The sequence below is a fragment of the Battus philenor genome, unplaced genomic scaffold (assembly GCF_028537555.1).
Source record: "Battus philenor isolate CCGP_79_NKW_IND1 unplaced genomic scaffold, ilBatPhil1.0.hap1 SCAF_22, whole genome shotgun sequence".
Lineage (NCBI taxonomy): Eukaryota > Metazoa > Arthropoda > Insecta > Lepidoptera > Papilionidae > Battus > Battus philenor.
This window is the reverse complement of record NW_027181685.1, coordinates 1,476,111-1,498,332: the sequence shown is the minus strand read 5'-3', so window position 1 is coordinate 1,498,332 and position 22,222 is coordinate 1,476,111. Positions and strand designations below refer to the sequence as shown.

Here is a 22,222-nt window from a genome sequence, read left to right as displayed (position 1 = left end):
TGACAGCCTGCAAGGGGTCTACGTCAGCGAAAAAAAATTTGGGGTTCCATGAAATGAAAATGGGGGTCCACGATAGTGGATCTCAACACATACACTGATAGTATACTATTATTTACTAACATACTATCTTATAATATCAAAACATTTACATTATTTATAAAAGTACCTATGAAGTAAAAAAAAATATTATGTATGTTTATAAAATTGTGTAAGTTGTAGGATGTTGGTATTCGCTTTGTGTGTTCTCACTTAAAAAATTAACTTATTGCTTATGTTATTTTATTTATAGTTTATTTTATGTTTATTTAATGTTACGTATATTTTACATAACAGGTACAAAATTTTATTTTGAGTAGTTTTAATTTCAATTCAATTAATAAATGTAGAAATTAACATGTTTTTTACTTTAAGTTTTTAACACTAAACTTCACTACAGGTAGAAATTTACAGGAAATCAATATCAGGTAAGTAGGAGGTCTACCCAACACGGAAAAACATGGCAAGGGGTCTACGACACAAAAAAGTTTGGGGAACTCTGATATATATCATTAATTTATTTATGCACGTTGCATTCACTGCAACAACATTTTATAATTATTATAATTTTGAACCGAAATATATTTTTTTTTTACTTATTTAAATAACAAAGTTTATATAACCAAACATTTTAGTTTATATCTATTGAGATATATTTTAATTACACTTTTATTCGTATGTTTATATATGCAGCAAGCTATACAGTAATACTCCGCTTTACGCGACCCCGTTATACGCGGTTTCACTATAACGCGAATTGCAAATTTCGCGCTCAAATGCCTCGAATTACGCGAAAGAGCGCGTATAAATATAATGAGTCATCAACTTCTCTATGGTATCTTGACCATCTGTCAAACAATTAAAAACAGTGTTGGGTGTTATGAATGTATTTTACAAGAACGTAAACAAAACGTTACCCAAAAGACAATAGATGTATTTTTCCGTAAAAAACAAAGAGTATGTATTGCATAAAGTGTTCCTAGAATTAAAGTGATTGATTAAAATGATTTGTATTTTTTTGTAATAATTTTTGACTATGTTTAATCATAAACCTCGTTATACGCGAATTTCAGTTAACGCGATTTTTTTTTGGAACGTATCCCGCGCGTAAAGCGGGGTATTACTGTATTTTGTATAATGTATGTTACACAAAATGAAAGACAAAACAACAAAATAATTGTATGTACCGCCGTGGAAACTTTATCAGAATGGTCGTGCCGGAACAACAGCGCTGTCGCAGTGTTTTGTTTATTGTTAGAATATGCAATGTCATCGGCTTTTCGTTCGACACAGTGTAGCTAATTGTAAACCAGATATATATATATATATATATATATATATATATATATATATATATATATGTATATATATATATCTGGTTATCTCTATCTCATATATATATATATATATATATATTTTAATATGTTACGCTAAAAAAATATTTTTAATAAAATTCTATTTGGTACGTTAAGGTTTTAGTAAAAAATAAAAAAAAAACTTTGTGACAATACCATGTATTTTTTTAGAATCGATATATCACAGATATTAGCATCCGTGCCTTTGTTTTTACAATTAATATTTTTTTAAATATTTTCATCGAACTAAGACACCGCCCGCCAGCCCGCTGATAAATGCTATGCGGCAAACAATGCGAATCACACAACCGCCACCACCAAATTACTCAACACGTGTTTCACTCCTCCACGGGGCGTCTTCAGGAGTTATGTTACACCGATTAGTGCCAAACACAGAGTAAAAATTAAATATTGGTCCTTTTCTTACTTAGGATGGACTTCCGCGAGGTAACGCCTGATTCCATTAAATGTTATAGGAGCTGTTGGAAACAGAGAAACACCTTGTACTCTCACATCCAAGCCGATATAAAAACATCTCGTTAGCCAAGGCTACGGTATAAAGGCAGGTTCAAAGACGCTCATCATTCACGAGGCTAGAGAAGGTGGTTATCGTTGTCTGTCGAACAACAGATAAGTAAGAAAATTACCAATATTAAGCCACTTCCGCACATGCAGTGGCAGTCGTGCAACAAAGTGCACCGCCCGCCAATCCGCCGATAAATGCGTATGCGGCAAATAATGCGAATTACACAACTGCCACTGTCAAATCACTTAACACGTGTTTCACCCCTCCACGGGGCATCTTCAGGAGTTATGTTACACCGATTAGTGCCAAAAACAGAGTCTCTGTATGTGTCTCTGAGGATGGACTTCCGCAAGGTAACGCCTGATTCTATTAAATATGAACAATAGATACTCTCAGACTGTATAACAGTGTCAGTGCGGCGGTAGCAATATCACGTCACACACGTGCGTGTATACACGGACGAGACTCAAGACGCGATCGCAAGATTCATCAATGTGACGAATATGACAATTATTACTTTTATAAGAAATGGAAGTAGAAGAGAAGCAATATGTAAGTGAAAAAAATAGACATGAAGTGTAATAAAGGTATCTATTAAATAATAAATGTCTTGCACATACAAATTACGTATAAATTAGTAAATAGAAATTAAATTAAATTAAAATGATAATAAATAAAACACAGGTGTAATTAATATTAGGGATACCGGAAAGTAATGTCGTTTCTGTCGACATATTTTACATGAAAACCGATTCATTTTCACCGCTCCGTCATTGATTTTGTATAGATGGCAAAAGGTTGTTGATAACGAAAGTGAATATATTGTTCATTTTTTTTATTAATTCTAATTTGTATCGCTAGTGTTTTTTTTTTTACAATATTTATCTTTCGCTTCAACTAAACGCAGACAGTTGGGAGTGGGTTGCCGCTATTTGATACGGATCTTTCTTCTCCCAGCTGCGAGGCACGACAGCGTTTTATAATTTTTTTTTTTTCAAAATTTTCACTTACGGGTAAATACAGCTGAAATTTATACATATTAACAATACAATTTGGAATACTCAATTATATATTAGTTGGTACATTATTTTATTTCAAGTCGCTGCCCAAGCGCTACAGACCGTTAAATGCCTTGAGATTTAGGACAATGTGCCGGGCTAACTCATCAGAAGATTCTGCTGTAGATTTTTTATTGAGAAGGTCCGGTAAGGTGAACGCAGGTATATTAAGGTTTTCACATAAGGTCACGTGGTTACGTCTTTTGGATGCGAATCGGGAGCAGTGTCTGAGTAAGTGATGAAAAGTCTGTACTGTGGAGTCGTCACATGGGCAAGTCTCATTATCGATTATTTTAAAACGGTGCAGGTACTGATTGCAGTACTCGTGCGTATTGTTGATTATAAATAAATACTTGTTAAAATCGTCGTGTGAATTTAACTTAAGAAAGCGACACAACTTTCCAGTTCCACTTATAGCAAAGAGAGTGGTATGTAATAATAATAGTAAAGGTTTATTTCGTTCCATACAAATGCCTTAAAATTATTTATTATAGATAATTGTTTTTATAATTTTATACTAAGTTTCTATGGACCCCAGAGTAAAAGCCTCCTGCAAAGCTTTCCATTCTTCTCTATCTTTGGCAACTTGGAGCAACTCGTGGCCTGTTCTAGTATCTCATCATCCCATCTGGCATTAGGTTTACCTCTCGCTCTGGTACCTAGTGGTCTTTGTGGTGATATGTATTGTCATAACAATATTGTAAAGTAAGAAAATTGATATAAACCATTGTGTAAAATGTTAAAATAATCTATTTATTTATAAAAAGTCTCTACCGTTAAACGGAGTATAGAATGCGACTAAATATATAAATAAATAAGTTGTATAAAATCTCTTTTTAAACGGTTTTATTTAGTCCGACGGAATTTGTTTATTTGGGTCAAAATTAAAAATTGAAATTTAAGCACCTTCCCGTTGTCAGATTGATCTGAAATTTGGTCAATAACATTATAAATCTAAGATGGCAGCCGATATAAAATGGCGGATTACATATTTTTCCTTAACCACCTCAATATGGGTGTCAAATGAGAGGGCTACACTAGTAAAACACGATGATTATGTCAAAATTTAAAATTCAAGATGGACGCCGTTCCAATATGGCGGACTAGGTACATATTTTTCCACTACCACCACAATATGGGTATCAAAAAACCGTTTAACTTAAAAGTTTTTTAAATGTATTTATTACTCTACAAATCGCAGCAACTAAACATATTGGCCGCACATAACGTCGGACACATTGTATTCCTCACGTAAATAAATAGTTTATTTCGTATTCATATCACGCGCACCGTCGTGGTCGCGCACCTACGTTGTATAAAGCAATCGTTTATGAATAATATCTTCGTGTTCGGATGGTCGTGATGTAATAAAATTATTATTTATTTTATTACTTAATTGCCACCGGCGTTACAAATGGGTGGGCGATTTGAATTAACACTGTCGCTTCCACTGCGGTGGGGCCGCCCAGGATTCCGCCTCGTGGACTGCCCGTCGTGGCAGTCGGAGCTGCGGATCCTGGTGGACGAGATCGGACAGGACCTTTCAGTCGTGTCGGCGATGCTGAGCGGGTCATCGGCGTGAAGGGCCGTGGCCTCTTTCTGTAAGACCGTCATGGTCTAGAAGGAGGCGGCCGAACGGGATCGGCAGAGGACAGATCAACGCAGGGACGCCCCTCGCGACGGCTCTCCGGTGAATGGTGTTCCCCTACCATAAACGGGGCCTCCGGAGTCGCGGGAGTTTAGGATGGGGGCCCTAAACTCCCACTAGCTTCGGCGACTCTGAGGCGGACGATGGTTCGACGTGGTCTCGAACCATCGTGATAGCACCACGAGGGTTTCGGAGGTAGCGTGATGTGCCATACAAGTACAAACTTAAAGATACATGTTATAAAAACTGGCAATATAATATAATCTTGTATTCAATTGTCTGTGTTTGGCACTAATCGGTGTAACAACTCCTGAAGATGCCCCGTGGAGGGGCGAAACACGTGTTGAGTAATTTAGCGGTGGCGGTTGTGTGATTTGCATTGTTTACCGCATACGCGTTTATCAGTGGGCTGGCGGGCGGTGCACTTTGTTGCACGACTACCACTGCATGTGCGGAAGTGGCTGAATATTGGTCTTTTCTTACTTAGGATGGACTTCCGCAAGGTAACTCCATAAAATACTTGTGTTCAAGTGTGTTTAAAGTTAAAATACTAAGAAATAAGGTTATATAATATAAGATATCTATTAGTTTCAAAATATATAGATTTTTCTTTTTGCTTTTCTTCTGTTAAAGAGTCTTGTATAGTTTCAATTTCCAAGAAACTTAACCTATTTTCTTGCTAAAAGCGCTGTTGTGATAAGTTGAAAACAATTTAATGGAATATCAGAAATGTTGTACAAAATATTGTAGTAAAAATTTGGTTCTGTAGTACCAAAAATTCTTATTACATACATTCAATATAACATATACTAGAATGTGATAAAATCTCCTTGTATATATATATTTTTTAATTTTTGTTTTATTTGTTTTATCGGTTTATTGTTACGTATTATTTTACTGTTATTTAGTTTAAAATTATATTTATATTACCACCATGTTTTTCATTTATTTAATATCACTCATAAAAAAACTAAATTCATAGCCTTTTTAAATTACTCAAATACGATATAACTATGCAAATTTATTCATCATACATATTGAGTTATATTAATAAAATATATATATGGCAGTAGTTTCTGAAACGGTTTCATATGGTCATTGTGAACACGGCTTTATTATTTATTAAATTCATATTCTATATACTTAGTTGTTGGTGTTAAAATTATTTTAAAATTAGTTCTAAAGATTTTCAGTGTCATTAATGATTTGTATTTTGTATTTGAATTTGATGAAGTTAAAATATTTTATATCCGAATTAGCAGTGGATGAAATATGTGATTGATTAAATCGACGGTTGGATTCGAATGGTCCTCTGTCTGCAACCAGGACAGGTAGAGACGGAATATTTTAGTCATGTTTTTATCAACGGCTAGGACAAATATCGTTATTCATATGTTAGCGATATTGATATATTCTCGTGCTCTCTTGTAACTTTTTAAAAACAATTTCAATACAATTTAAACCATAATATAAATATATAAACAAACATAATATAAATATATAAACCATAGTCTTTGATCCCTGTCTAGTAATGTTTTTATTTATTTTTTCATTGTTTGACTATAAATCATTATATGTTCTCAATGAGATAGTTAAAAGGTAACAATCGTTACTAGTTTTATATTTCTAAGCTTCTAAGTTTGTACTTTCTTACTGCCTTTTGTTACTGTTTATCTCCAATAAAGTAAATAAATTTTCAACGATTCATGGCTTCCAATTACAGAAATTTCGTACGAATCGATTTTTCTTCTTAATGATATAATTTGTTTCTCTCCCTACCTTATATAAGTAATTCATGTACCTCGCGTGTACCACTCAATAGGTAGCTACCACTCCCCGCCTACGGCAAACTTTAACAAGTGCGGTATAAGTGAGTATAATCTCGGAGTACCTTCCGACTTGTATTGCAACCCTTACGATAAGTCTCTATAAGCTACGAACAAAGACGAGGGGAAGTCCCGTCGTGAAGATATTGAAATATTTGACTTTATATTTCCAGACGGGTAGTCGTATTCGAATTTTAAAAATTCAAATTTTAAATATCTTTATTAAAACAGGCATTCCGAGTTTAAATCCGCCAATACGCCGTATAATAAAATACCGCCGGACCGCTGATCTGTTGAGAAGAGTGTTAAAAAAACAGTTGCTCTTTGAAATGAAATTAAACTATTTTTTTAAGTACATATTATTATATGAGTCAAAAACAAAGTTCAAAACATTTCGATCAACTAAAAATCTTGAAAGAAGTAAGATTTATTTAATAATATAGTTTTAATTTTAGATTTAAAGTTACGAAACGAAAGGTCTAAGATGTCTTGTGGAACTTTATATATGCTGTACGCATACCATACTCATACCATTGAAGGTTTTATTTTTATTTCTTGTATTTATCATGAGTTTTTTTATAAGATATATTTGTTTTAAATATCATCATGATTTTGTTACCTTAATTATATCTTATTAAGTGTTTCGCCTAATGAAACTACTATATTATTGACGTTTATTATAAGGGAGAAAAAAAAAACATTTTTTTTAAAATACAAACCACAATAAATTAAAACAATCAATCTCTAGCTATGAGATCTCGAACCACCAGGTGCAGAAACATCTTTTGTTTACAATATTACACAGACATTAGCGTCCGTACTTTTGTTTTTACAATTATTTAATATTTACTTACTTACTCCGCTAGCTCAGTGACCCAAAGTGGGTCTTGGCTTCCGAAACGAGAGACTTCCACTTTCCTCTATCTTGCGTCATCGTCTGCCATCATATATCAGTCAATAATCATTTATCAGCGGGCAGGCGGGCGGTGCACTTTGTTGCACGACTACCACTGCATGTGTGAAAGTGGCTAAATATTGGTCCTTTTCTTACGACATTACTTTCCGGTCCCCCTAATAATTTGAATTAAAACATATGCAATGAATCAATGATTAATATATTATTATACAAATCTCAGAGTAAAAAATGATTACCTATTTTTTATGGATTTGAAAAGGTTGAGTACCTCTGCTATATAACTTATCTATGTTGATATAGCGAGAATGAATAATTACCTTAGAGCGATTGTAACAAAAAACATATATTGACAAAAAAAGTTTTTCTCCGCGCTAGTAGAGTTCAACAAACTTATTGCGTTTCGAAGGCCAATATCGTGTTATGTGTAACTCATGCATTTTTTATAGTTCCATTACACGAACTAAGTTCGTATAACACTTTAATAATTCGTTGTTTGGATTTTATTTTAAATTGTTTGCTTTTAATATTTTTAATCTGTTATATTTGTTAACAAGGTTCACGTGAGAAAATACTGGCCACTACGACGACAATACTTTTATGTCAAAATATTCTTTAGCGTTCGAATTTTAATTCAAACGGAATAAGTGAGATTGTCGCTGCGACAGAGATAACGCTCTACAAAGCGGTAATTAGCCGATTATCTCTTTCTAAAAGTCGATTTGCAATATTTATCGCCTGGTATTATACACCAATACCTCACTTTGCGTTGTGGTTACGTTCCAAAGTGAATAAAGATTTTCTATAGCAAACCATGTAAAGATCAAAGATAGGTTCCAGGGTTACGAAAATACTACTTTTTAAAAAAATGAGTAAAGTAAACATTTAAAAAACAAAAATAATATAACTCTGCCAATAAATAAATTGGAAAATTAAATTCCTTTTTTTGGAACCAGAAACAACACGATAAAATTTATATAAATTTACTATTCTCTTTTAAAAAAAGCACAACACACTACGTAATTGAAACTGAACTCCAAAATTAGCAATACAAAGTGAAAATAAAACTGTATTAAAATTACATTTTTACTTAGAAAGGGAATCCCCGAGTTTTGAAGGCATGGCGCAATTAGAAACGAAAGTTTTGCCATCTTTAGTAAAAAAAGAAAATTTCAAAAAAAAAATTAAAGACTCGAACCCAAAACAACGCAACGTCGAAAATCAAACGACACACAGTGAAAATTAGTACTAATTAAGCAGCGACGCAACTTCGAAAAAAAACGCAAAACGAAACGACGCAAAGCGAGGTATTCGTGCAACTTTATATCTAATGTTTATGTGCATCACGAATCTTTTATATGTTCTAACATATATTTTTTTAATATTTTAAGTAATTAAGTTACCAGATGTGTCGGCGTTAAGCTGTCGAACAGCTGCGGACATATCGGAAGCTCTATGATTTCCCAGAAGAAACCCCATGTGTTGGTGTTGAAAATAAAACCTTCTGTTTATATACTTTGAGTATAAAATTGATTAAAATAAAACATCTACGAAGTCGTACGGTTTACGGAAAGTAATAAAAAGGAATACGATGTTTCGGACATACTCTAAGACCCATATACATTTATGGGACACTAAGAACTACCATTTAGTGCACTTGTTACTTGTTAGCTTAGAGAAGAACATTGATAACAAGAACGTCAACGAGCTTTTATATACACAGGCGTGGAATTCGAATAAACTTGAATTTTATGTTTTTTTTTAATCATGGCAATGATATTTTATATAAACATCTTAGTTTAACATGAATTAAATTTAATATGAAGTGAAATATTAATTTGTTTCATAAAATAAAAATGTAAATATTACTTTAATTAGATAAGTAATTGATAATAGAGTTAAAAAATTGTAAATTAAAATAGATGTTAATTGTAATCTAGGACATATGTTCAATATTAGATGTCTTGTAGAGACAAATTAGAATACAATAAATAATGAATTAGAAATGTAATGAATAAATGAGAAAAATAGTACATAAAGGAATCGGAAATGTATGATTAAACTAACTGAAATTAAAATGATAATAGGTAAAAGACCGATGCAATATATGTGGGTAATGATATAATATGAAGTAAGAATAAAGAAATAAGAAATTTGATGTTTTTGCCACATATATATATATATATATTTTATTATTCCCATCTGATGGTGTGATCTGCCTTCTTCATTTTCCGCTTCCACTTCGATTCTATCCGACGTTTCTTTTTCTTAAACATTGCAGAACCGCATGTATTTTTCGACCACATCTATCCATCTAGTTTTTGGTCGCCATCTGGGTCTGGAACCTGGCATGTTGAGATTGGATATATATATAAATATAAATATGTGTAGTACTAGGTGACTCGCGCCTTTCGAGAGTGTAATTATATAAAATCGAAAATAAAATGTTAAGGCTAATATTTATATACGATGTATTAAAATATTTATTAATCTTTTAGTTACATATATACCGTAACGTGTTTTATATATATATATATATATGTATATATAAAATGTATATATATGTGTTTTATGTATATATATATATATACATATACACACACACACACATAAATAAAAAAATGTACGTAACATTTATGACTATAACAGAGATAGATTAATACTTTAATATAAAACGATTACAAAATATATATTAAGCTTCTATTGTCATAATGGAAAACTGGGTTAATAGAATATGCTAATCCTAACTGTGCCCGCGACTTTGTCCGCGTGAAATATAATAAAAAATATTTAATCATTTTTTTCCTTTGAGAATTTTTCTAAAATAAAAGTAACCTAAGTTACTTCTTATTACATGACCTACCTGCCAGTATAAGTCCCGTCAAAATCGGTTTAGCTATTTCAGAGATTAGCCGAAATAAACAGACAGATCATAAATTAAAAAAATGTAACTATGGTATATGTACCATACATAAATGCATGTAGTAAAATGCGTTTATTGTAATATTACAATCACACACTCCGATTTCATTTATTTATATAGATAATATATTATATTTATATAACACAACATATCTAATTTTGATACCGAGGAAGATATATTTGAACTATTAATATTTTTATTTCTTGGTAAAAAATGTGCTTGTTTTTTCGAAATTTTTCCGTTTTTTTCTCCTAATAAGAACTCTATACGTCCTATTACGAAAATAATAAAAAAATTGTAATAATTTACGTCTGTCGCACACGACAATCTAATATATAAAATTCTCGTGTCACGGTGTTCGAACTTGAACTCCTCCGAAACGGCTTGACCGATTTTTACCAAATTTTACATGCGTATTCAGTATGTGAGAATCGGCTACTATCTATTTTCCATACCCCTAAGTGATAAGGGTGGTCCACCCCTAAATTTTATTTTTAATTTTTTAGACAATTTTTTTGGTTTTTATTTTATTATGATACAGCATACAAAAATACATACAAACCTAAATTTTCACCCCCCTACGATCAACCCTTATCTTACATTTGTTAATTAAAAACTTTAATTTTTTTTGCAAAACAACGTTTGCGGGATCAGCTAGTTTCCGTAATAAAAATTAAAGTTGTATCAGCTCCATCAATATATCTAGTCAGATATTCACGGAGCGTATCTGAACGTCGATTTATATGGGCAAGGCGCCTAACTGAATCTAGGTTTGAATTTAAACTGCCCGCTATGCCATATCTAGACGGATAAGCCGTTAATGGAGTCTAGTTTAGGTACAATTTGAGCTAGCTGCTCCCAACAGGTCCGATGGACGTCAGCATATATTAACCTATTACGGATTTCTTTAGTCTATACTTAGTCTGGCCATAAATACTGTTACTATTCAAAAAAAGAAAATATTACGTTTGAATTTGGAATCTGTCATTTTTATATGATTGCTTGATGTGTTTTCTTATTTTCGCGCCATTATATTGTTAAATATTTTGTTATATTAAAATGGAGTGGGGTGATAAAGAGAACCGAATCGCTGTGATTGCCTTACATAAAGTAGGTATGGAGAAAAGTGCAATTTTTAAAACCCTCCACCCGCTTGGTATTAGTCAAATGTTTGTTTACCGGGCTATTGATAGGTACAATGATACCTCCTCTGTTTGTGACAGAAAAAGATCTGGCCGTCCACGTACCGTTCGTGTGAAAAAGGTGATTAAAGCAGTTAGGGAAAGAATTCGAAGAAATCCTGTCCGTAAGCAAAAGATTTTATCTCGGGAGATGAAGATAGCTCCTAGAACCATGTCGCGTATATTAAAAGATGACTTAGGACTTGCAGCCTATAAGAGACGTACTGGTCACTTCTTAACTGATAATTTAAAGAAGAATAGGGTGGTAAAATCCAAACAACTACTTAAGCGGTACGCAAAGGGAGGTCACAAAAAAATTTTGTTTACGGATGAGAAAATTTTTACAATTGAGCAGTATTTTAATAAACAAAATGACCGTATTTATGCTGGAAGCTCTAAAGAAGCTTCGCAATTAGTAAACAGAGTACAACGTGGGCATTATCCCACTTCAGTGATGGTTTGGTGGGGTGTTAGCTATGAAGGGGTGACTGAGCCATATTTTTGTGAAAAAGGTATTAAAACGTCGGCACAAGTTTATCAAAATACCATTCTTGAGACGGTAGTTAAGCCTTTAACTAACACCATGTTCAATAACAAAGAATGGTGCTTTCAACAAGACTCGGCACCGGGTCATAGAGCTCGATCCACCCAATCTTGGTTGAAAACTAACGTTCCGGACTTTATCAGCACTGAAAACTGGCCGTCGTCAAGTCCTGACCTAAATCCATTGGATTATGATTTATGGTCAGTTTTAGAAAGTAAGGCTTGCTCTAAACGCCATGATAATTTGGAGTCCCTAAAACGATCCATTCGGTTGGCAGTGAAGAATTTTCCTCTAGAAAGAGTTCGTGCTGCTATTGATAACTGGCCTCAACGTTTAAAAGACTGTATTGCAGCCAATGGAGACCACTTCGAATAAACATTGTATATTTTTAATAGTTATATATTGATGTATTAAACTAACTCACTATGAAAGGAATAAATGTTACGTATAAAAAAAAAATCGTGCTTTTCTTTATAACAATATTTATGGCAAGACTAAGTATATAGCACAGTTATATATATATGGATCAACTTCTTCTAAATCTTTGCGAATCTATTTACTTTGTAAAGATTATCTTTTTATTTTATTTTATTTAATTTTCTTTATTGTACACGATAATATACATAATATACAGATACAATAATATACAGAAAAGTACAATGGGCGGTCTTATCACACAAGGCAATCTCTTACAGACAACCATAGTAAGGAAAAGATAATAGTACTTATAAAGGGTTCTTCACGTGTACAAAAAAGAAACACATATACATAAACATACATAGACATACACACTAAAACATAAATACATACGTATATAACATATAAACTTATAATAAAAAAGTTTTAATACACATTATAAATATAATACAATAATAAATAAAAACATCAAACTGATTTGGATCGCACTTGCCTCGGATAAAATAAAGAAACAGAGGAAGAAAAAGTAATGAATGAAGGTATAAATAATCATATATCTAGTAAATAATTTTTAACCATTTTCTTAAAAATAGGTAGTGACTTTTCACGTATTATTGTCAGCGGTAAATCATTCCACAATTATTATTATTATTATTATTCAAGATTGTTTGTCTTTTCAACCGATAGACGCCTTTTACAAGGCATAGGGTGTTATCGTGAGATTATAAACTATGACGTCAGTCCATCTGACTTTTTGATCATAACGACCATCGATTGCATGAGAGATATACACCGATCATTGCCACTTCGGACAATTCTTCATCTGTAAATCCCATTTCTGATTTGATTTCGCAGCAAAACTCATAGCCCTCACCACTGCTCTCTAGGTGATCATGAGTCTTATGAATCTCGTCATAAGTGACCAGTTCTCGGATTCATATATCATCACCGGAAACACACATTGGTAGGCACACTTTGCTCTGCCACCTTTCCTAATGTCATTTGAGTAACAGTTAGAGTTCGTTCACAAAAAAAGAGCCATTAGATGCACCAACGACATAGATAAAGGAAAGTACTTTGTTTACTTAATTCTAGTTTCCTTGCTATATTATATTCTGTACTTAACGCACACAAGTGATTATCATAAATGACTATGGTTAATCTTCTTCTTCCTTCCCTTTTCCCTTTATTTGGGGTCGGGTCTCCTTATCAATTTGCGCCAGGCCACTCTATCCTGGGTTGTCTCTGCATCAAGTTGAAGGGTTTCCAGTTCCTTTCTGATATTAGACCACCACGTAGCTTTTGGACGCCCTCTCCCTCTTGGAAAATCTGGGAGGTTTAAGGCAGTTTTTACCACGTGGTCATCTGGTTTTCGTTGAATCTGGCCATACCATCGCAATCTATTTTCTATGACTATGGTTAATAATACCAATAAATATATTATAGGGTCACGTATTATGCTAATGTATATATATATATATATATATATATATATATATATATATATATATATATATATATATATATATATATATATGCACAATTAATTGTTTTGTAATGAGTAGGTAAGGACGCGTTTACATGCACTTTGTTTACATGCAGCTATAGTTCGGACATTGACCTCATGTCGGTCGTTATATATACATAATATTTTTTAGTCAAATATCGATTAAAAAGATAAATATTTGATTTGGTTCGTTTATCTCAAAATGATTAAATCGACACCAACCCGGCAACAGTGATAAGAACTGTATTTATTTGCCTAATAAGAGAATTTTGAAAACGTCATGTTCGAGCTGTGTATGACTTAATAATTTATGTAAATTTTGGAATTCATATCTGGTTGACATTAGAATAAAGACAAAATTTATGGATAAAGTCGCGTGTCAAAGCTAGTGCTTTGTAAAGACGGTCCGCCGTAAAAGGAGATCGTTCGAAAGCGTATTATCCCGGAAGATATCATCCTTTGTGCATCGTTTGTGTCCCTCTTCACAATGCAGCTATGATTAAACGCATTACCATATTGAGTGCTCCTACGTATGACCCGTAAGATAATCTTACACACCAAGTACAGTCGTCTACAATATACACTAATTTCATTTTCGTTACATTTCATATGACTTATCGTAGAATTGTTTTTATTATTTATTCGTGTCACTGGAAATGTGTCGTACAAGGTTTTTGATTAAAAAAATTTTTATTTACATAAACACAACAAAAGTGTATACAAACTAAAAAATATCAAAAGTTACTTGTATATCATAAACAAGAAAAAATCTTATACAGTAATGACAGTAGAAACTATATACAACAAATTTTAACCACTCTATATAAATACCGATAGATTTATACAGTATAAAAAGTGATATAATATCAATTTTAACTACTCTATATAAATATCGATAGACTTTTACAGTATAAAAAGTGATATAAAATCAATTTTAACCACTCTATATAAATACCGACAAACTTATACAGAATAAAGGTTGATGTTCAATCAATTTTAACTACTCTATATAAATACCAATAGAATACTGTAATAAAAATACAGTATACAGGATGATTAGGCGTAAATAAATGCCAAACACAGAGTTTAGCACTAATCGGTGTAACACGTGTTGAGTGACTTGACGGTGGCAGTTGTGTAATACGCATTGTTTGCCGCAAACGCATTTATCAGCGGGCTGGCGGGAGGGGCACTTTGTTGCACGACTATCACTGCATGTGCGGAGGTGGCTAAATATTGGTCCTTTTCTTACTTAAGATGGACTTCCGCAAGGTAACGCCTGATTCCATTAAATATTGAAAATATATTTTTGTATACGTCGCGGATTCGATTTCAAAGATTTACGATCTAATATAATTCATACTTCGTGCATTAATTATATAGGATTGCCACTGCTTATAAAGAAGTTGATAGAGGATGGGCAGCAGCGTCTTCTACGTACCATGCTGTCACCAGGATGCCAGGCGTGAAGATTATGATATATCTCAAGGATATTTTTGAGGCAGACCTGTCTTTATGCGTCTATGGGCTGTACAGTCAACGACAACGTACAATACACGCCGATAAATATTGCACATCGACACTTAGAAAGAGACAATCGGTTAATTTCGGCTTCGTAGAGCGTTATCTCTGTCGCACGAAATACAAACAGTGTATGGGACAGAGATAATGAAAATAGCCGAAATTAGCCGATTGTCTCTTTCCAATGGTAGAATTTAGCCATACATTAAGTAATTTAAATCTTTTATAGACTAGATAACTATTTCTGAAGAAGAATTACGCGTAATGACAATTAAATTTTTTATATCTACCAAAGTACACGATGTAAAGAGGCTATATTGAAATCTTTTGTAAAAAGCACCAGCATTGTAATATCCTTGTTCAATATTTTTCTCTTTTTGTTTTTTCTCTTAGAGGCACTTACTTTTGTATTTCATTTTGAAAGTAACAATTTTTTATTTCTTTCCAGGTAATAAATGGAATACTATAAAGAAAGAAAACAAAGGAAGTCATCTTACCTTTGTGACTTCCATTATAAATTACGAGAAAGTAGAAAACAATAATCCAGGTAATTTATAGCAATGTAAGTATTTAGTGGCGACCAGTGTGGTTTCGCTGGACGCGGTCAGCGGAAGACCGGAGGCTATATTAGGGGAAGGCCTAGTCTTAGTATTATTACTAATTACTAAATATACATTCCATAATAAATAATGTAACATACAGACTAAAGTAAAGGACTGAGACATGCGATCGTAGGTCGCCGATTCGAATAATGTAATATCTAATATATAAAATTTCCATGTCACAATGTTAGTTACCGTACTCCTCCGAAACGGCTTGACCGATTTTTACCAAATTTCATATGCGTATTCAGTAGGTCTGAGAATCGGCTACTATCTATTTTCCATACCCCTAAGTGATAAGGGTTGTTCACACTTAATTTTTTTTTTAAATTTTTTGACGAAATTTTATGTTCTTATTTTTTTACGATACAGCGTACAAAAATACATACAACCTTAAATTTTCACCCCCCTACGATCAACCCTTATTTTTTATTTGTAAATTAAAAGCATTATTTTTTTCGGCAAAACTACAGGACTTACAATAGATTTGTGTTTCAAAATAGTTCTCCACATTTTTTGTAACGTATTGTTACAAAGCGCGAGTTACAGAACACTCTAAACTATAAACACGGCACCCTAGGATAAGAAGTGCCGTAAACATGCGTAACCTAGATTTTTGTGTACGGTTCTCGGAAATTCTAACCGAGTGCTATCTCGAACTTACTAGAACCTTATCCGTAGTATAAATAGGTGTAAGATCTACGATCAGTGATACGTAGAGACTATTTGGCAAGTTATTTGGACAGTGATTCCTTGAGCGATTTGGAAGAGTACTTTGGACTAAATGAAAGTATACTTTATGTTGAAGTAGGGTGACCATCTGATTTGTGAATAAAGGACTCCTTGTGAACCAGTGGTGTTTCATTTCGAGTCAGAACCCACAGTATCTTGTTTTTATTGTAACTAATTATAATTGCATCAGGTAGGTACATACACATTGGTTTAACTTAGAGCTTAATGAGGTGAAATTACGAAGTATTTTTAATATATAAAGTTACTTGTAAAATGACTGACTTTCCTATGTTGTATTATAATTTATTTCTATGCGAAATGTTTCGGTTTATTCGGGCAATTATTTCCTTTAAATACAATTTCTCTGATAATACACGCGACTAAAGAAAATATACTAAAGCTTATTAAAGTTTAATATATATAGTCCGTACACCTGTATTGTTAAACTGTTGTTAAAAATATGTGTTGTTGTGGAGTTTTTTCTGATTCTTCTCTACAAATATAATAAATCGCGAAGGAGAGGGGAGTAAAAAATAATTAAAAAAAGGTTAAAGATCGAATATATGAATTTTATAGTAATATTTTATTATATATTATATAGATAAGATAATATTGGTACTCATTTAGATTTACGTCTTTATGTATGTTACTGAAAAGTAATATTATTTTTACATATCTTGGGATTTATTTGTCAGAAGTTTTTTTTAGTAAAGTTGATATTATTACGATTGTATATATATATATACATATACATATACATATATATATATATTTATTGGTATATATATATATACATACAAAATTATTTTAAAAACAGTTAAAGATACTGTTAATACAAGGAATAAAAAAAAGGTTGTGTACTCCTTGTTTCCGCCTTCAAAAATTAAATAAACCGCTTATGACACAAGGTATACGTATGTACAATAAAATTACACAATAAATTTCAGATCTGCCACTGGAGAGATATAAAACCGAAAAATTAAAAAAAAATTATTGAAATTAGTATATTATTGTATCCAAGAATACTATAGTGATGTTCACTAGGAAGATCATTGTCGCGCACTCTTTATAAAACCATATTTGTAAAGAGCAACTGTTGAGTTTCTCGCCGGCTCTCAGCAGAACTGCTTTCCCAGCCAGTGGTAGCTTCCTGTAAGGACAACAATGGCGACATTTTATGTTGATGGACGATTCCAAAGTAATAATAGCCTAATCGAATAAAGAATGTTTTGATTTAGATTTCGTTTTTAAACGGTAACCCGTACCAAATTTATTTGTTTATTTATTTGGGTCAAAATTAGAAATTGAAATTTAAGCACCTTCCCGTTGTCAGATTGATCTGAAATTTGGTACACATATTTAATTTAGATGACAATACAATATAATAAAATCAATAACATTATCTATCTAAGATAGCCGCCGATACAAAATGGCGGATTACATATTTATCCTTAACCCCCTTAATATGGGTATCAAATGAAAGGGACACTACACTAATAAAACACGATGATTATGTCAAAATTTAAAATTCAAGATGGACGCCGTTCCAATATGGCGGACTGGGTACATATTTTTCCACAACCACCACAATATGGGTATCAAAAAACCGTTTAACTTAAAAGATTTTTAAATGTATTTATTTCATTTAAACTTATTTCAACAATAAATACTCTAATTTTATAATGAAAGCTATATAAGTAGAGCTTCGCATAATGTAAGTGATATGTATGGCGTCAGGTGTTGGACTTAACATCTGCCATGTTGCAGCCCTTCCTGGATGTATTGTATATATACTGTCATTTTTTATGGCCCTGTTTTTAGGAGCGTTTCAAACGCACCCTGATCGGAAAAGAACCCACAACTAAACTGGAACTGGTTTAAAAATCCTTTATATTAAATGGATATTTTTTTTTGCTATGGAAAGAGACCTTTGTTGATTTCAAGCTTTTGGACGAACAGTAGTTGAACTATTATTATTAAAATTATATTCCATTGAAGGTGCACGCTCCAAATTCAATATTTGTTCATTCTGGCCAGTAATAAGGTCCATATTTAAATTGTATTTAATTATAAAAAAGATCACAGTTAAGAACTAATTAAATTCGAACGCAAAACATTTATGTGTAAGACTGTACCGAGATAATTGAGAAACCGCCATGTTGATACTCCAGTTAGTGTAAATATTAATAACATTGTTCGTGGCGACTGTATAGGTGGCTTGTTGAGTCTAAATGCATGTATTTCTCTATTTAGACTATTTTATTATAGTGTGCGCATATGCTAGTTACGTCCTGTGATTTGAGCGTTTGTTCGCAGTCATTTTCAAAGTCACTTTGAAAGAAGAACAAAAACTGCTAGTGACCGAACGCAAAATCATGCGGAAGATCTTGGGACCAGCGAGAAATCAAGACGGATCTTGGAGGCTCCGAAAGAATGCCGAAATTGAGACTATAGTAGCACATCCAAATATCATTGGCGAATATAAAGCTCAAGGAATCCGCTGGCTTGGTCACTTGGAGCGAATGGGATCGGATCGGAGCGTGAAGGTAGCGTACCTGGAAAAACCGAGGGGTCGAAGACCAGTGGGTAGACCCAGGTATCGCTGGATCGATAGCGCTGAGGCAGACTTGCGCGAATTGAATGTCAACCAATGGCAGACGATGGCGCAAGATAGAGGAAAGTGGAAGTCTCTCGCTTCGGAGGCTAAGACCCACTTTGGGTCACTGAGCCAGCGGAGTAAGTAAACTAGTTCGCAGTCATCTCGTGTGCGTCTTGTCTTGTTTTTTTTTATCTCTCTTACACTATTGCCCATGTGTCATTTGCGGATTCTGGATGTGAGAGGGAAAGGGCGCTGAGGTCTCTTGACCTAGATATTCTTTCTAGCGAAACATGAGGACACCCTAGGAAGCTTCAACTTGGACTGCTACATTCTAGGATTAGGAGACGAAGGTGTTGGTTTCAGCTGTTTAGTAAGAGTCGGGAAGTCGGGAAGAGAAGGCCTAAAAACTTAGTCTAAACTTCATTTTTAGTAACCGAGATTGATGGTTCCTTTAAAACCTTGGGCAGGCTTTATGTGTTAGAACTGGAATCCATTTCTTATTTGACAATGACTTATGTTATACGAACGAAAAAATTAATTTCAAAATTAACCTAACGCCGTTACAATAACTGGTCGGTGTAACATCTCCTGAGGATGCCCCGTGGAGAGGTGAAACAAGTGTGGAGTGAATTAACGGTGGTAGTTGTGTTTCGCATTGTTTACTTATTTACCAGCGGGCTGGAGGGCGGTGCACTTTGCACGACTGCTGCTGCATAGCGGAAGTAGCTATATATTAGTCCATTTATTAGTTAGGATGGACTTCCGCAAGATAACGCCTGAATCTATTAGATGATGTATGTATATAACCCTTGGGTAGTAAGAGTCATTCTCTTAATTCTGTTCTACGATCAGATGCTTCAGAAGACATCCTAGAAGAGTTGGACAAGAGAACAGATAGAAAACATGATTATCACGTCCCATACGACGGCAATTTTTGAAGATTTTCCATTCAGGTCGCGTAGGATGTATCCATCCCACACTTTTGAAATTAATTTGCATTTTGGAGAGTATGCAGCTGAATTACACCTAATAATTCCCCCACCTCCTTTCTTCCATCGGACAAGATATCTTTACACGGTTGAAATTCCTTCCACCCGCACTAAGCGTTTCGCTAATACTTTTATAGTGCGAACAGTCAAGGAGCTGTACAACCTTCCGTCATTGTTACCGGAAAATCTTAACTTAGAAGTCTCATAGTCAAGAGTGAATAGGTTTCTTCTAGACAATCATGTCGCATCGTAGAATGCTTAACATCAGGCGAGACCAAAGTCAAATGTTTTGCCAATCATAAAAAAATTAAGTTTGTAATGGGTTCTTCATAGATCATTGCACGTTTCAAGATCATTTCAGCCGTATATGTATCCACTGTTGGACTTCCACTTCCAACAGGACCAGTTGGTTACCTGTATCCGGATTCCTTGATCGAATTTAATAAGTTTATCTGTTCACGTTGTAGTTTAAACTTGAGTTCGTTATAGGATCAGGACGCGTTTCTAGATATAGGCTTTCCCTTGACACTTCCAATAAGACCATTTGATGGCGTATATCCAGTTTCTTTCAGCGAACTTAACAAGATTGTTGTCCTCCTTCTAGATGTAGATATAGCAGTATGATTTTACTTTCAAATATGGAATCTTTGGTATTTATACGACATAGAAATGGCCATTGCAAATTATCCAAAGTGCAAAGTAATCTTAAATGAATACTTCTGTACGTAACTCAATTCTCACTTTACAGGTATATAAAAAGAAAGATGAAATAAAAGAAGATACATTCAATTATTGCTTATTGTATATAAATATTTTTTAACGAAACAGAGTTCAAATGTTTCGCATATAAAGAATATAAAAATATAGTAATGATATCTAACGCGAAGACATACGAATAACAGAGGCACCAACGAAAATTTGTTCCACGTATTGGACAATTTGATATCAACGTGACTACTCATTTCCTGTTTCGTCACGAGTGAAATTCAATGGGCTTCAACGATATGCTTTTCTAAGTTTTCTGGACATGGTGTAAGTTTGTACACATTAGTGCTACTTGTCGCTTGATGGTTTATAAGTGTTAAGAGGAAAAAGATCAAGACGTCTTTTTTAAGTTTGGCCTATATTTAAAAGTGATAAAATAGCTGTGATATTAGAAATGTAAATTGAGTATGATACAGATGCTAAAAAATAAACAGGAGTAAATAATAATAAAAGAAGAAGAAGAAGGCGAAGGAACTGAGACGGTGTATGGAAGGAATGTATGGAAATGAATGAAAGATAATGTGAAGGAAATTATAGAAAAGAATGAAAGAGATTGAAAGGGACGAAAGATGAGTACGGAAAATTATTGAAATTATTTAAAACATTATAAAGTAAATTAAGACACTGTCCACTCATTCGTAATTAAAGAGAGGCCGTTTTTTTCAGTTTAATTCATCACCTTTCATCGTTCACTCTTTCGTCGTCTTCCCACCAGAATACTACAAGTTTACATTTTCTGGTTTTGCTTTATTACATTTATAATTCTTTTCTATTTTCCTTTACATTTATCACAGATTTAACTATTTATTTAGACTAGTCTTATGCAGTTATTATTTTGCCTACTTGTTCCTTTTAATGGTCTCTCCTATGACTCTCCTGCATTACTGTAGAGTGATGCCGCGACTCTCCTCGTTGTCCATAAGTGATGTGATGTTCTTCGACTCCTTGCTGCAAGCGAAACTGGTCATCCGTTCTAAGCACGTTATTGACATCGGTGATTGGTTCTACTTTGGTTCCTCTCCTCATTTATGTTGGAAGATCGAGGGTATGTGGACAAAAGACACAAGTAACACAAATATA

At 33.4% G+C, this 22,222-nt stretch overlaps 1 protein-coding gene across 2 annotated transcripts in view; it reads left to right on the top strand.

Moving 5' to 3' along the window:
• Positions 1-22,222, top strand: part of kek5 (kekkon 5) — a 151,973-nt gene that overhangs the window by 55,492 nt on the left and 74,259 nt on the right. The window contains exon 1 of one of the 2 annotated variants that reach the window (XM_068767022.1): positions 15,943-16,002. The exons of the other annotated variant lie outside the window; for it this stretch is intronic. The gene's annotated coding sequence lies outside the window, so the exon portion shown is untranslated. Of the gene's footprint in view, positions 1-15,942; positions 16,003-22,222 lie in introns of those variants that run through there. 2 annotated transcript variants of the gene reach the window in all.